Raw genomic sequence first — 13,652 nt, 5'->3', positions numbered from 1 at the left:
AGTTCAGGAGGCGGGCTTTCGTTTCAGCCATGAAGTTATGGGTGGCCCCAGAGTTGACCATAGTGCTCTTGGCCGATCTTTGGTTGACCCAAGCGTCTACATACATGAGTCCTTTCTCTAGTAGCTCCGTCGCCTTTCCCATTTTCTTCTGGAGCACAGATAAGAATTTCAATGCCTTCATCCTGGATTCTCAATTTCTGCAGCTAGCTCGATTACTGTCTCTTTCAGTTCAGCCTTGTCTTCGGAGGTAGAGGCTAATGTGGCTTGAAAAGCATTGAACGCGATTCGATTTGGACATTCGCCCGCCCTGTGTGGCCCTCTACATATGAAACAAGATAGGAGCCGATTGTAATTGTTATGCTGTTGCGACGGCCCCCGCCAGTTGTTTTCTGATCTCGGTTAGGATGATTTACGGTCCCCCCCCTGTGTTCTTGTTTCCTCCCCCAAGTCTGGGAGGACTGAAACGACTGTTTCTGTTTCTCCCATTTAAGGAAGTTGACTGCTTCCTCACATCTTGCGAGTCAGTGCTAACGTCGTATAGCCGTTCAGCTATCGCATAGGCAGAGGGGAGATCCTGTACTCTCTGTTCATATAATTTTGATTTCGCCCACGGTTTCAGCCCTTCGACAAAGCAAAAGACCTTGTCTTTCTCAGACATATCTCGTATGTCCAACATGAGTCATGCAAACTGTTTTACGTAGTCCCTGATGTTACCTGTTTGCTTCAGCTCTTGGAGTTTTCGTCGAGCCAAGATCTCGAAATTTTCAGGGAAGAACTGCGAGCGAAGTTCTTGTTTCAATCTATCCCACGTATCAATAGTGCATCGCCCTTCCTGTATGTCTGTAAATCGTGATCTCCACCATAGTTTTGCATCTTCAGCCAAATGCATCGTTGCTAGTGTGACTTTTGACTCTTCAGTCACTGTGTTCGTCGCCTTGAAGTATTGCTCAAGGTCGAAGATAAAGTTTTCCAGGGCTTTTGCTTCTCACACCCCACAGAAGGATTTCGGTTTTGAGATTTTTATTCTGCTTACTGTCATTGCTTCCCTAGATGGGGCTTGGTACGCTACCGCTAGGATGGTAAGATTCACCCTTGCGCTCACATCCATTATCTCGGCTCTGACGACGTCAAAGGTCGACCGAAAGTCTTCAGACAAATCGGTTACCATCTGAAGTATTGCTTTTTGGGAGTCGTCCAGCTCTTCGACGCGCTCCTCTATGTGGGCAACAAAGCCCGATGACCTATCGTCTTGTTCAAAGCTATCGGACCGTACTGTTTTGGTCTCGAGGGTCTCTACCTTCATCATCAATTCTCTGACGGGTAATCCGACTAGGCGGCCCACTACCACATCAATTCCATCGGCTTTCTCAGCAACTTCTTGTAGCCGAGTCTCTAGGAAACGGATATTATTTGAGACCTCTCTCAGCTAGAGCATTTACTCTTCCATCTCTACCAACCTATCCACATGGGACTTGTTCAGGTTCTTCGTCGCCGACATGATCACTGATCTTTCCCTCTGTGAGCCGACCTAGCTCTGATACCAACTGTCACAATCGCTCTTTTGGAAGCTTCTCTTAGCGATTGTGCGGCACTTGTTCCCGCTCACGAACAAGTCAGCCAACTCGAATACGAACTGCTGGTGGCATACCGAGTGCCTCTCGCAACCTCCACCCCCGTTTTAGGGAAAACGGTTTTAGAAAACGGGTTTGGAGAAAAGGTTTTCGTAAGCAGTTTTTGTGAGTGTGAATAAAGAAAGAAAGATTGTAGTAGCCTAGAAAGCAATAAGCAACAACAACAGCTTTATAGAGTACTACTCCGGGTATGGGGAAGTGATGATTAGTCTTATCCTCATATAGTGCATTCTGAACAAAAAGCCAACTGGTACCCTTGCATATGCAAAAGGGCGAGTGGTCACTTACAATGAAAATGTAAAGAAAGCAAGCTAATTAAGCTAATACAACCCATGATATGAAAGTATGCTAGAAGGGGGTTGGATCGGGCATGCGGCCATGGGCAATAGGCCCTGGACAAGCATGACTGTGACACCATTCACTTGAGTGAGTGGAAATTTGTGCGTAATAACCCACTTTTGACTTAATAAGATATGGGAAGAGTATTTATAGGTGAGCAAAAGTAGCAAAGCGACCAACAATTCGATAAAGATATTTTAGGTAAAATCAATTTTAAAAATTTAGGAAATAAATATATATATTCTTAAAGAGTCGAGTACTAAAAGGATACATTTTAAAAACACTCAAGTAACTGCTTGTGTTCATAAAAATTTGGAACTAGAGGTAATTTTCTGGTAATTCCCAAAAATAGCACAAAAAAATTCATCTTTTATAAATAGCACCATTTTTTGCTAATTATTTTAATGTCACATCCCGATGGCATCTTGGATGGGATTTTTAAATAAGAAACCTATCTTTGACCATATATTTTCATAAATGTCTTTAAATTTTATTTTTTTTAGAAAGGTCTTTTAGTGTTATTTTTGGACAAGTTTACCCTTTTTATATTTATTTATATTCGTTTTATATTTTTTTCCTATTTTCGAAGCTACTTTAATAATGGAGAGAGAAAATAAATTTATTATAAAGAGAAAAAAAATATATTTAATATACACTAGAAGAATTTCGGGCTTTAAAGTCGGTTGACAACCAACATTAAAGATAGTGTTATTAAAGCCCTTTAATGTCAGTTGTCTTTAATGTCGGTTAGGGCTTTAATAACACGGTCTTCAATGTCGGTTGCAACCGACATTAAAGCCCTTTAATGTCGGTTGCAACTGAAGACTTTTTTCAAATGAAACCCTCTTAACCGACATTCAAGCCCAGAATCTGTCCTTTTTTTTTTAATTTCGTTGCTGAATCCAGTTTTTTGGTCAAAAAGTTAAAAACGACATTATATGTCTCGTGTTGGGTTAAGAAATGTCCATCATTGTTTTATATTAAAAAGTATAAAAAAGATTGCATGGCAAGCCCATCAATATTTGTCTTCCACCTATGAATTTATCCACAAACAAGAATCAATATTTCCAATCCATTACATATACTCATCAAAATATGAATTAAACACACTAATCACCAACATTTGCATAACAATACCAGACTTTCATAGAATATTTACACCAAGCCCTCATTTCTCTCACTTACACCAAGCCCTCATTTCTCTCATTCACAAATATCAATTAGTACTAATTTCATGAATACTTAACACCAAATACCCCATGAACACAAAAAATATTATACATAAATCTTCCAATAATAAACAGATCATGGTTAGATAAGTTTGCATTCATTCTAAGCTAGCATTTACATTCTATTGAGACAAAAAACAAGAATTTCATCGTTACACAAATCGGCCAATAAAACTTGCCCATTGAGTTCGAATTACATCAATCTCCCCTTGTGTATATGCATTTTTTGTATTTAGAGACTACGAAACAAAGATTCGAATGATTAGGTGAAGGAGTCTTTTCATTTTCACGTGCAATATTCCTTTTTTGTAGGGATACAATTCGAAATAGAAAATTTCAAGAAACTTATTTTCTTCCAATAAGTAGATTCGGAATTGAACTACAAAGAGGAAAAAAAATCAACATAAGTTTACGTCCATTTATTAAATTAAAGTTAGTACTATATAAGAACTAAATAATTTACGTACGAGGCTAGTAATAGGAGTAGTAGGATTATGCACTATTTCGTGTATATACTTTTGCACATAGTATCCGCATCCGACAGAATCTAATTGACGAGGGCACTGCATATAAATAAGTTGAAAAAAATTATTCTTATGTTCGAATGAACATAAATTGTTACAAAATGAATGCAAATTTACCTTTACAGGTTTCCATTTTGAAGAAGACCAATGGTGTTGGAAATCGTGCTTGGCTTGCCATGTTTTCAATCCACTAAATAGTTTGAAAACATTAGTTAAACATAAATACTTTAATTAAGAGCTAAGAAAGTTCAATTACACTTACATATTTATAACTCCATGAAAGTCCTCTTGAACCTTACTTCGAAGAGAGTCCAAAACATAAACACAATTTTCTTGTAAATTGATTACAATCAATATCTAATGATAACTATAATAAGCAACAATTTTGAAATATTAGTAAGTGTATAATGCAAATTAAAAATAACTTAAGAACTTGTATCTACTTACCCTGTGTTATATGGAATAAGGATTAATCGGTCTAAATTAGCCAATTCTAGTTGATTGGCTAAATTTCTGGATCGAATATCTTGAGACTTCACGTGTGGCGATATTCTTGCTTGATCAATTATAAAAAAAAAACTTCTTCATAATATCACGACCACATTCAACCCAAAGATACCTAAACAAATTAAAAGTTCTAATTTAAACATGAAACAAAGTATACATGAGTGAATCTAGATGAGTAATATTTAAGCAATGTATGTCAAAATACACATGTAGCCTATTTCAATCATATTGCAATATTAGATCAGATCATCGCGGCCTAAATAAATAAATTTATCTCTTCCAAATATATGCTCGTCCAAAGTGATACGAATCATGTCTACATCGTTCATGTTATGCATGGCATGTTCGTTCAATAGTTTGATGGTACCATTGGCGTCAGTATATTTGGAGGATTGGTTGAAGCTCTTACTTGTTGAATGGTCCTACCATAACCAAAGTTACAAAAATTCAAAGTAGGAAAAATAATAAATAACCAAACTCATATACTGAAAAAGAGACATACTTTTTTCTCGTCAACCATAAATACAAGTTCACGAGGTCATTTTACAAAGTTGCCTATTGGTTGATTTAAGGACTCTATTTTACCCTTCACAGGAATTGATATAGGAAACTCTTCTCCAATGACAATGTCAATCAGAACTTTAACAGTTAAGCATGACACATCATCATCAAATGTAGCGGCTATTGCAACAATATTATCTACAGTTCCTATCGCCAAGTGGCCTGGTGTCCCCTTAACAAATTTAAAAGAACTTATGTCATGCATGGTTAAGCATGTACAATATGATTAAAATTTAAAAGTCAGAACAAATAAATTACCTCCAAATCTTCTTTAGACATCTTCTCATTATCTTCTTCTTCAAATGCACTTAGTACAACACTTCCAACAAATGATTTGGACTGATGAGATTGTCTGCTGTGAGTTCTTTCTTTTGACACTTTACCATGTCGAACATTTTTTCACTAGAGCCTCCTTCAATTTCTTGGCTCATTGAGGACTTTGGTTTTACTTATTTGAAATATTGAGAATGGGAAACAAAATCACTCATTCTTCTAACACGTCCCCAATGTTCTTCTGTACCTAATGCTTTGGTGAGAACATCTTCACCTACATAGACTTCAGCCAATTACAATTTTCTTTATCCTATAAAACATATTACAATTTTCACACAATATCTATATCATCACAAGTTCCAAACATTATATATATGTCATCTTAAACTTTGCACAATATATACTTACAATCCGATTGGCACATTCTCAAGTAACTTCATCAAAGTATTCATTATTTTTTCCTTTTCTTGCTTCTTTCCATAAAGTCGCCTGATAAGAAAGGCCATTCGATAGGTTCTACATGAACATACATATTTAATTAGCATAAACATATTAGAATAAAATATTTAATTTTAAGTCGAATAACTCACAAATTCTTGGGCAAGATTCGCATAACCCTTCCGAGAAATGTGATGATTAAATATACATTTCGCACGTCTTTCTTTTTGAAGACGACAGATTTTCTGTACAATAAATCTAGTTGAAGTTACCTATCAAAACAATGATAATGTTGACATTTAATTTATTGTGAATGACTTATCTCCCATTCTTCACTCAATCATTCATTGACGAATGATGTCCACTGATCTTGCTCTATATAAGAATATTGTTGTGGGAGGAAATTGCAAGACCGAGGGTTCATCCTTAAATGGAAGTATGAACTTTTGAGTCAATGTTGTCTTGAAAGTCCAAAACTTCCTAGATGCAGATATTAGTATACAATGTTTGGATTTAGAGTCCACATCAAATGACATCTGCACAATGAAAAAAGTAGTTAAACAATAAACTAATAAACTACTATGCACATGAATTAAAATTTTAGAAAACATACCGCTACACAATCAAAAAGTTTGTCTTTTAAATGGTTTGGAACTTTTTTCCAAGAATTATATGTTATAGGTATTTGTTGTCGAACACAAACTCCTATATAATTTTGCATCTTCTTTGCTCCAGATCCAACCGGTTGTCCATGTTCATTATAATCAATGGTCAACTGTTGCCCAGATGTTCTTATTTGTGTCAACTCAGACATTGTAGTTAGGCCACGTGGTATACTTATCCTGCTATGTTTTTGTGGGATTATATTTCTATCATCCTTGCTACTACTTGTTGAATTTTCCATGTCAATCTGAAAAAAAAAAAAAAAAAAAAAAAAAAAAAAAAACATTATTCACACAAAAAACATATAATCTTAATATTTAAATACATATAACCATAGTAAATGACATACCATGTTTAATACATTATTTATCAACCCATCTACCCTCACAATCATTTCTAATGTATGTGGATGTTGTATCATCAATCTCAATAGATGTATCAACATTGGGCATTCTTTGCATACCTCCATAACCACACTCTTGTAGCATATCTCCTATTTCATCTTCATAAAAATCATCCTCAATTGTTCGTTGTGGAGATGTTAAAACAATTGACCAACTCGAATTTGCGGGGTCTTTTACATAGAACACTTGTTTTGCTTGGGAGGCTAAAATAAATGGGTCTGATTTATGTCCAATACGATTGAGGTCCATAATAGTAAACCAAACTCGTCTGTTTTGACTCTAGTTCTATTCTCAACCCAATTACATTTGAATAAAATAAATGATAATCCATGATAGTCAAGCTCCCATATTTCTTGTATTACACCATAAAAGGTCATATCTGACATGACGGGCCTTTTGTCCTTAGCATTAGAGACTTGCATTGTGGTAGTCGTTATACTAACTCCACTATTTTGAATCCTCCTAACATCATCGCGATTCTTTATGTGATAGTAGTAACCATTGACCACGTAACCAAAATATTTTGCCACAGTTGGACAAGGTCCATTAGCTATCCATCTCAAAGAAGGCGATATGAAATTTTTAGGAACTTCGAGAGCTAGTGCAACCTATGATATATTTCATAATATTTTAGTAGTTAACATTTAATTATACATCAAATAGTAGGTCTCTAGAGATTACCCATGTGGACAACCACCGACTGAATGTACGATTATGCTCTTCTTGAAGCCACTTTCTACTTTTATTTTTACCAGAATTGAGCTTAGACAAAATATCCATATGTTGCCTATTATAAATGACAAAATTAGTAGATTATTGAATAATCAAGTAACCTAAAACGAGAATAAGATGGAGATCTACATACTCGACGTAAGGAAGCACATCATTTACATTTTGAATGACATAAAGATGAGCTTGATCCAACTCATCCTTACTCGGTCTGATAAAAGAAGCAGCTGACAATGCTCTATCAATGTTTGAATTCGCTTTCTTTGTTGATGAGTTTAGCCCAATAGAATTAACACCAGATACGAATTCAGAACAAAACTCTATAGTCTCTTCGACAATATAATTTTCTCCAACACATCCTTCTGGTCGATTTCTATTTTGTACATAAGTTTTCAATACTTTCATGTATCGTTCAAAAGGATACATCCACCTCAAATAAACAGGTCCACAAAACTCAACTTTTCTTACAAGATGCACTACAAGGTGTACCATTATTATAAAGAATGATGGTGGAAAATACTTCTCTAAGAGGCATAGAGTGACAACGATATCCTCTTGCATACCCTTTAACTGAGATGAATTGATCGCCTTGCAACATATAGCATTAAAGAAGAAGTATAGGCGAGTAATTGCAAGTCTTACATGTTTGGGTAAAATATCATGAATGGCTACCGGTAATAATTGTTGCATAAGAACGTGATAGTCATGCGACTTAAGTCCGTAGAGTTTCAAATCTGTGAGCGACACTAAACTTTGAATGTTCGATGAATAGCCTTCAAGTACTTTAATTTCTGATAGTACCTTACAAAAGCTCAATTTTTCATCTCGTGTTAATGTATAACATGTGGGAGGTAAAAAGACTTTTTTCTCTCCTACTTGAGGGGCTAACTCTGATCTAATGTTCAGTTCCACCAAATCTAATCGAGTTTTTATTCCATCCTTCGTTTTACCAGAAATATCAAGCAATGTGCAAATAAGATTTGCACATACATTCTTTTCAATGTGCATCACGTCTAAACAATGTCATACGTCAAGATACTTCCAGTATTCTAACTCAAAAAGAATAGATTTTTTCTTCCAATAAGTTGAAGGGCTATCTCCACTGTTCTTTTCCTTGATAGTTTTCTTGCCAAATGAATATTGATACTTGCTTGTTTCTGCAAGAATTTCTTCCCTACTCAATGGTTCTTGACCAAATTCTAATTCTTTTGCGCTATTAAAAGCTTTCTTTTGTTTCCTATATGGATGATGGCGGGGTAGAAACTTGTGATGCCCGAGATATGTCATCTTCTTCCCTTTTGGTAAATAAGTAGATAAAGTATTCTCTCCACAAATTGGACATGCATGATATCCTTTAATCGTACAACCACACAAGTTACCATACACAGAAAAATCATTAATGGTTCATAATAAAATGGCTTTAAGCATGAAACGTTGTTCTTCATATGTATCGTAACATTCTACCTCATCTTTCCAAAGTTTTTTCAAGTCATCTACTAATGGAGCTAAATAAACATCTATGTCATTTTCCGATTGTTTAGGACCAGATATTAGTGCAGTCAACATCAAAAAAATTCACCTCATGCACAACCATGGAGGTAGATTGTACGTCACTAATATCACTGACCAACAACTATATCTACTACTAAGATCTCCATGTAGATTTATCACATTTGTCGAAAGAGAAAGACGAAGATTTCTAGGTTCTGACCCAAACTCTGGCCACAAATTGTCTATTTTTTCCACGATAGGGCATCTTTGGGATGTTTTAATAAACCATCTGTTTCTTTTTTTTTTAGCATGCCACGTCAATAAACTTGTTGTTTCTTTACTTTGAAATATTCTTTCAAATCTTGGAATTGGGGGAAAATACCACATGACTTTTATTGGGATATTCTTAGCCCTTTCCTTTAAATTTTTTTTAAGCTTCCATTTTCACACCAGAAATGAGGCATACATTTGCATTAGAGAGTTCTTTTCTAAACAAGCAACAATTATTTCTACATGCATGAATCTTCTCGTACTTCATTCCAAGAGTACCCAGCATCTTTTTTACTTCATAAGTAGAAGTTGAAATTTCATTAGGACTAGGTAATATGTCATGAATTAATTCCAACTGCTCAGTGAAACTCTTATCGCTCCATCCAAATTTAGCTTTCAAATTATATAACTTTACCAATGTAGATATTTTGTAAAAAGTTTTACAATTTGGGTACAATGGTTTCTTTGCACATCTAATAATTCATCAAAATTATTGGATTTTCCACTAAAATAGTTATTGTATGCAGCGTCAAACATTCCAATTGTGTCATCAACATCAACATCATCCTCATCAATTTTGTCTCTTTCACTAGTAGACACATTTTCAATGTTTCTCTTAATCAGTAATGATTCACCGTGAAAATCCATGTCTGACAACTTTGATCTATACCATTAAAAAATAAGTGATCTCTTATTTTGTTCACATTTAGAGTCTTTGCATTCACACACTTCAAACATGGACAACTCATGACATTCGGTATATTTGAATGTTGTAGACCATTTTTAATAAACATCTCGACCCCTAAACCATACTCAGTTGACATTCTATTCATTTTCATTCATGACTTATCCATGATTGTAAAATATGCAACTTAATCTACAGAAAAGAAAAACAATAACAAGGAAAAATTTAAAAGCATAAAATTATGATTGTAAAATATGCAACATCAACAAATTTAGAACAAATAGAATAAATAGACTTTTAAGATAAGCATCTTATAAATATTACCTTGTACTTGTTATTAAATTGTTATAAAGTCCTTTTTGTGTTGGGTGCACCTTCTCCACTTATCAACCTTCTTAAAACATGTCCAATGCAATCTTTCTATCTTCCTTCCAAATCCCCAAGAATCAAAATTTAGCCTTACACGTCAAACTTGAACCTAACAAATGAAAAACTTCACTCAAAATCATTTCATTATTGCTCAAATGAGTTGGCTCAAAGATTCTAATTCAACTACTTTCCAAAAGAACCTTACTCTGAAATAGTTTAATTCTTATCTCAATTTAACATATGCAAACAATGAATCAACAATCCTAAAAAGAAAGTCTAAGAATTTATACTATCACGTAATGTTTGCCCAATAATGGAGGGCTTGAGGATAATTTGTTGTCATGAACCTACATATAAGAATCCAGAATCTTTCTAAAGAAGAAAAATACCTTATTTTTTTCACAGATTTATATGTCATGATGGTATTTGTCAATAATTCACAAATAGGGAATTGAAGAAACTATATCTGCAATTGTTAATTTGGAGATCCAATGGAAAAATGTCAAACTATTATAATAGTTGTACAATGGGAATATTTTGAGAAAATGAAGAAATTGAATCTGGCTCAATTAAATCTAAAATGGAAAAATGTCGATTGAATCTTCAATAATGACCAAACTGGGATAACCTATATGTGAAAATATTAATCAATGGGATGCTTGAATAATTCTAAAGAGCAGAGTTATTATTTGTCTCCTACCATTTTCTTATATAAACAAGACAGAAAATATTGGCATTTTCTTATGTAAACAAGACAAAAAACACTGTTAACACATTAACGACAGAGAAATGAATACCGAAGATCAATATAAGCCAGTAGCTGAACAACAAACACATTAACAACAATAATATTGGCAAAAATCACTACTGAAATCTAAAGAAATGAATACCGAAGATCCTTTTTTCGCCTGACAATCATCAAAACTTCTATATACCCCAATAATATCTCCCTTTCGAACGACAAAGAAGTCACCCATCTCTGATTCCATGGGAGTTTCAGAATCTAACTTGGGTGAAGGAGAAGTGGCCTTCACGGCAGAGACCCACGACCACAAGGAATAGCAACAGCAACGGTAACGGCAGAAACCCACGACCACAAGGAATAGCAACGGCAATGGCTACAGATCTGAACACTGGCAGAGACGACCCACGACCACAAGGAATAGCAACGGCAATAGCAAACGGCTACAGATCTGAATACTGGTAGAGACGACCCACGACCACAAGGAATAGCAACGGCAATGGCAAACGACTACAAATCTGAATACTGACAGAGACCCACGACCAAGGAGAGACCCAAACGTGATGGAGACTGACGGACGAACGGACGGCAGACACCCTGATTCGCATGGCCAAGGGGAGATAGGGTTTGGGTCAGAGAGAAATGAAAGGGTTTGGGTAAGATAGATCGGCGTGAGATATGTCGAAATAAAAGGGATTTTTAATAAAGTAAGAAAAAATAAATTAGACCTTTAATGTCGATTTAAAACCGACATTAAATTCCATCTTCAATGTCAATTTAAAACCGACATTAAAGATTTGTTTATTTTTTTATTTAAAACCGAAATTATACATCCGATTTTACTTTTTTCAACCGACATTAAAACCCAAAATTCTTGTAATGATAGTTTTCCCATTTATCAATTGGAGAGAGAAAATGAATTTATTTTAATTTTTTCTATTTTTCAATTTGGAAAAAGTGCATTTAATGAAATTTTATTTCTATTTACGTTGGTTTTCACATATCATTTTATTGGTTTTTTTTTATGGATTAATAGTTATTTTAAATATATCTTAGAATATTTTGACGGATTCATAATTATTTTAAATATATCTTAGAATATTTTGTTAGGTATTTGAAAATATTCTAACCAATATATGAATTATACTACCAGTTTATAAATTAAAGATTTCAATGCTTGACATAAATCACAATATAAACCAATGAAATATACCATAGTATATAAATCTTCATAAATTTCATTTACACTACAGTATATATATCATAATACAATAGGTCTAAATAAAGAAAAAACACTCGTTTATATCAAATAAACGAATACATATACCACAATATATAACAAATTTCCTACAAAAGCTAAAAAAAAGTACATATATATCACAGTATATATAAAAAATAGGAAAAAAAATAAAGTTCATCTTCATATGGGGGTTTATAATACATAATTCTCCATCTTTATCTCTTCTTCTTCAGTCATGGCCACCACGGATCTCTCTCCCCGACATCGTCGACCAGATTTGCTTGTCCCACCATGCCGTCGATCGAATCTGCTCAATCCATCACTATCGATTCGTCCCACGCGATTCGTGTCATCAATTCGTCCCAAGTCATTTGTGTCATCTCGTGTTGAGCCATCAATTCGCTCCACACCATCGTCTACCGCCTGCTACTCACACCGCTGGAAGGAGAAAAGAGAGGGAGTGTGAAGGAGAAAAAAGAGGGAAGAGGAAGAAATTGGTGTGAATTATGGGGGAGAAAATATACTAAATATATTATTGAGGAGAAAGAATATATGCATGTGGGAGAGAGAATGTGCATGGGGAGAGAGAAATAAATAAACATATATATATATAATGAACGTGGAGTTAAATTATAAATAGTCACCGATTGAAAATAGAGAGACCAATAAATCTTTTTTGGTAAAAAAAAATGAAATATTCAAGTAATATTACCTATTCTTTAGCCTTTTATGTAAAAATTCCTAAAAAAATAGAAAAGAATAAACCAAAAGCATCCCTCCTTTCTCTAGGAAATTTGACCATACATAACGCAAGAACACCAAAACTTTCACTTCTTTTTCTCTTCATTTTTATTCAATCTGGATTGTCAGGACTGAGACTCCACCGAGAAAATCCAAAAAATATGTGATTTGAATGTATATTAAGAAAAAGTAAAGTTTTTATTTTGATATTAATATCAAACCTGGCCGAAAAGAAACAAGACAAGTCATTAAAACAATTGATCAAAGATAGTGTTTTTTTATATATAGGAAGAAAGAGTGCTATTTATTAAAGATAAAACTCTTTTGTGCTGTTTATGACAATTGCCAATTACTTTTCCTTTTTCTTTTAATATTATGTAGTAACTTTTAAATTTACGTGAAAGGAAGTTAAATAGTCTCTGATAAATTTTGATTTTAAATTTAAAAAGAAAACTAAACTAGTTACGCAATGAAAATTTTGAGATTGGTAAATAGTTTGCAATGATGAACCAAAGCAAACTTATTTTTTCTATTATTTTCGTATTGATAATTAATTTATAATTAATTATAATATATTCATTTAAAGTTCTACATGAGTTGAATTCCAACTTAGTTTGTTTAACTAAATTAGTTTATTAACGTTCAAGTAAAATAATTATTATAATGGTAGATTCAAATCGCTCTCAAGATTATTAAATATAAAATTAGTTTATTAAAGTTTAAAGTAAAATAATTATTTGAGAGTGATTTGAAATTAATGTGCTTTTAATCATCCAAAATTTATTTAATATTTAATTTTGTACTTTGTTAAAATAG

This window comes from Benincasa hispida, chromosome 1 (genome assembly GCF_027475165.1).
Source record: "Benincasa hispida cultivar pf3 chromosome 1, pf3_genome.v1.1, whole genome shotgun sequence".
NCBI classification, from domain to species: Eukaryota; Viridiplantae; Streptophyta; class Magnoliopsida; order Cucurbitales; family Cucurbitaceae; genus Benincasa; species Benincasa hispida.
The sequence above is the reverse complement of the archived record's forward strand: the minus strand, read 5'-3'. Positions refer to the sequence as shown.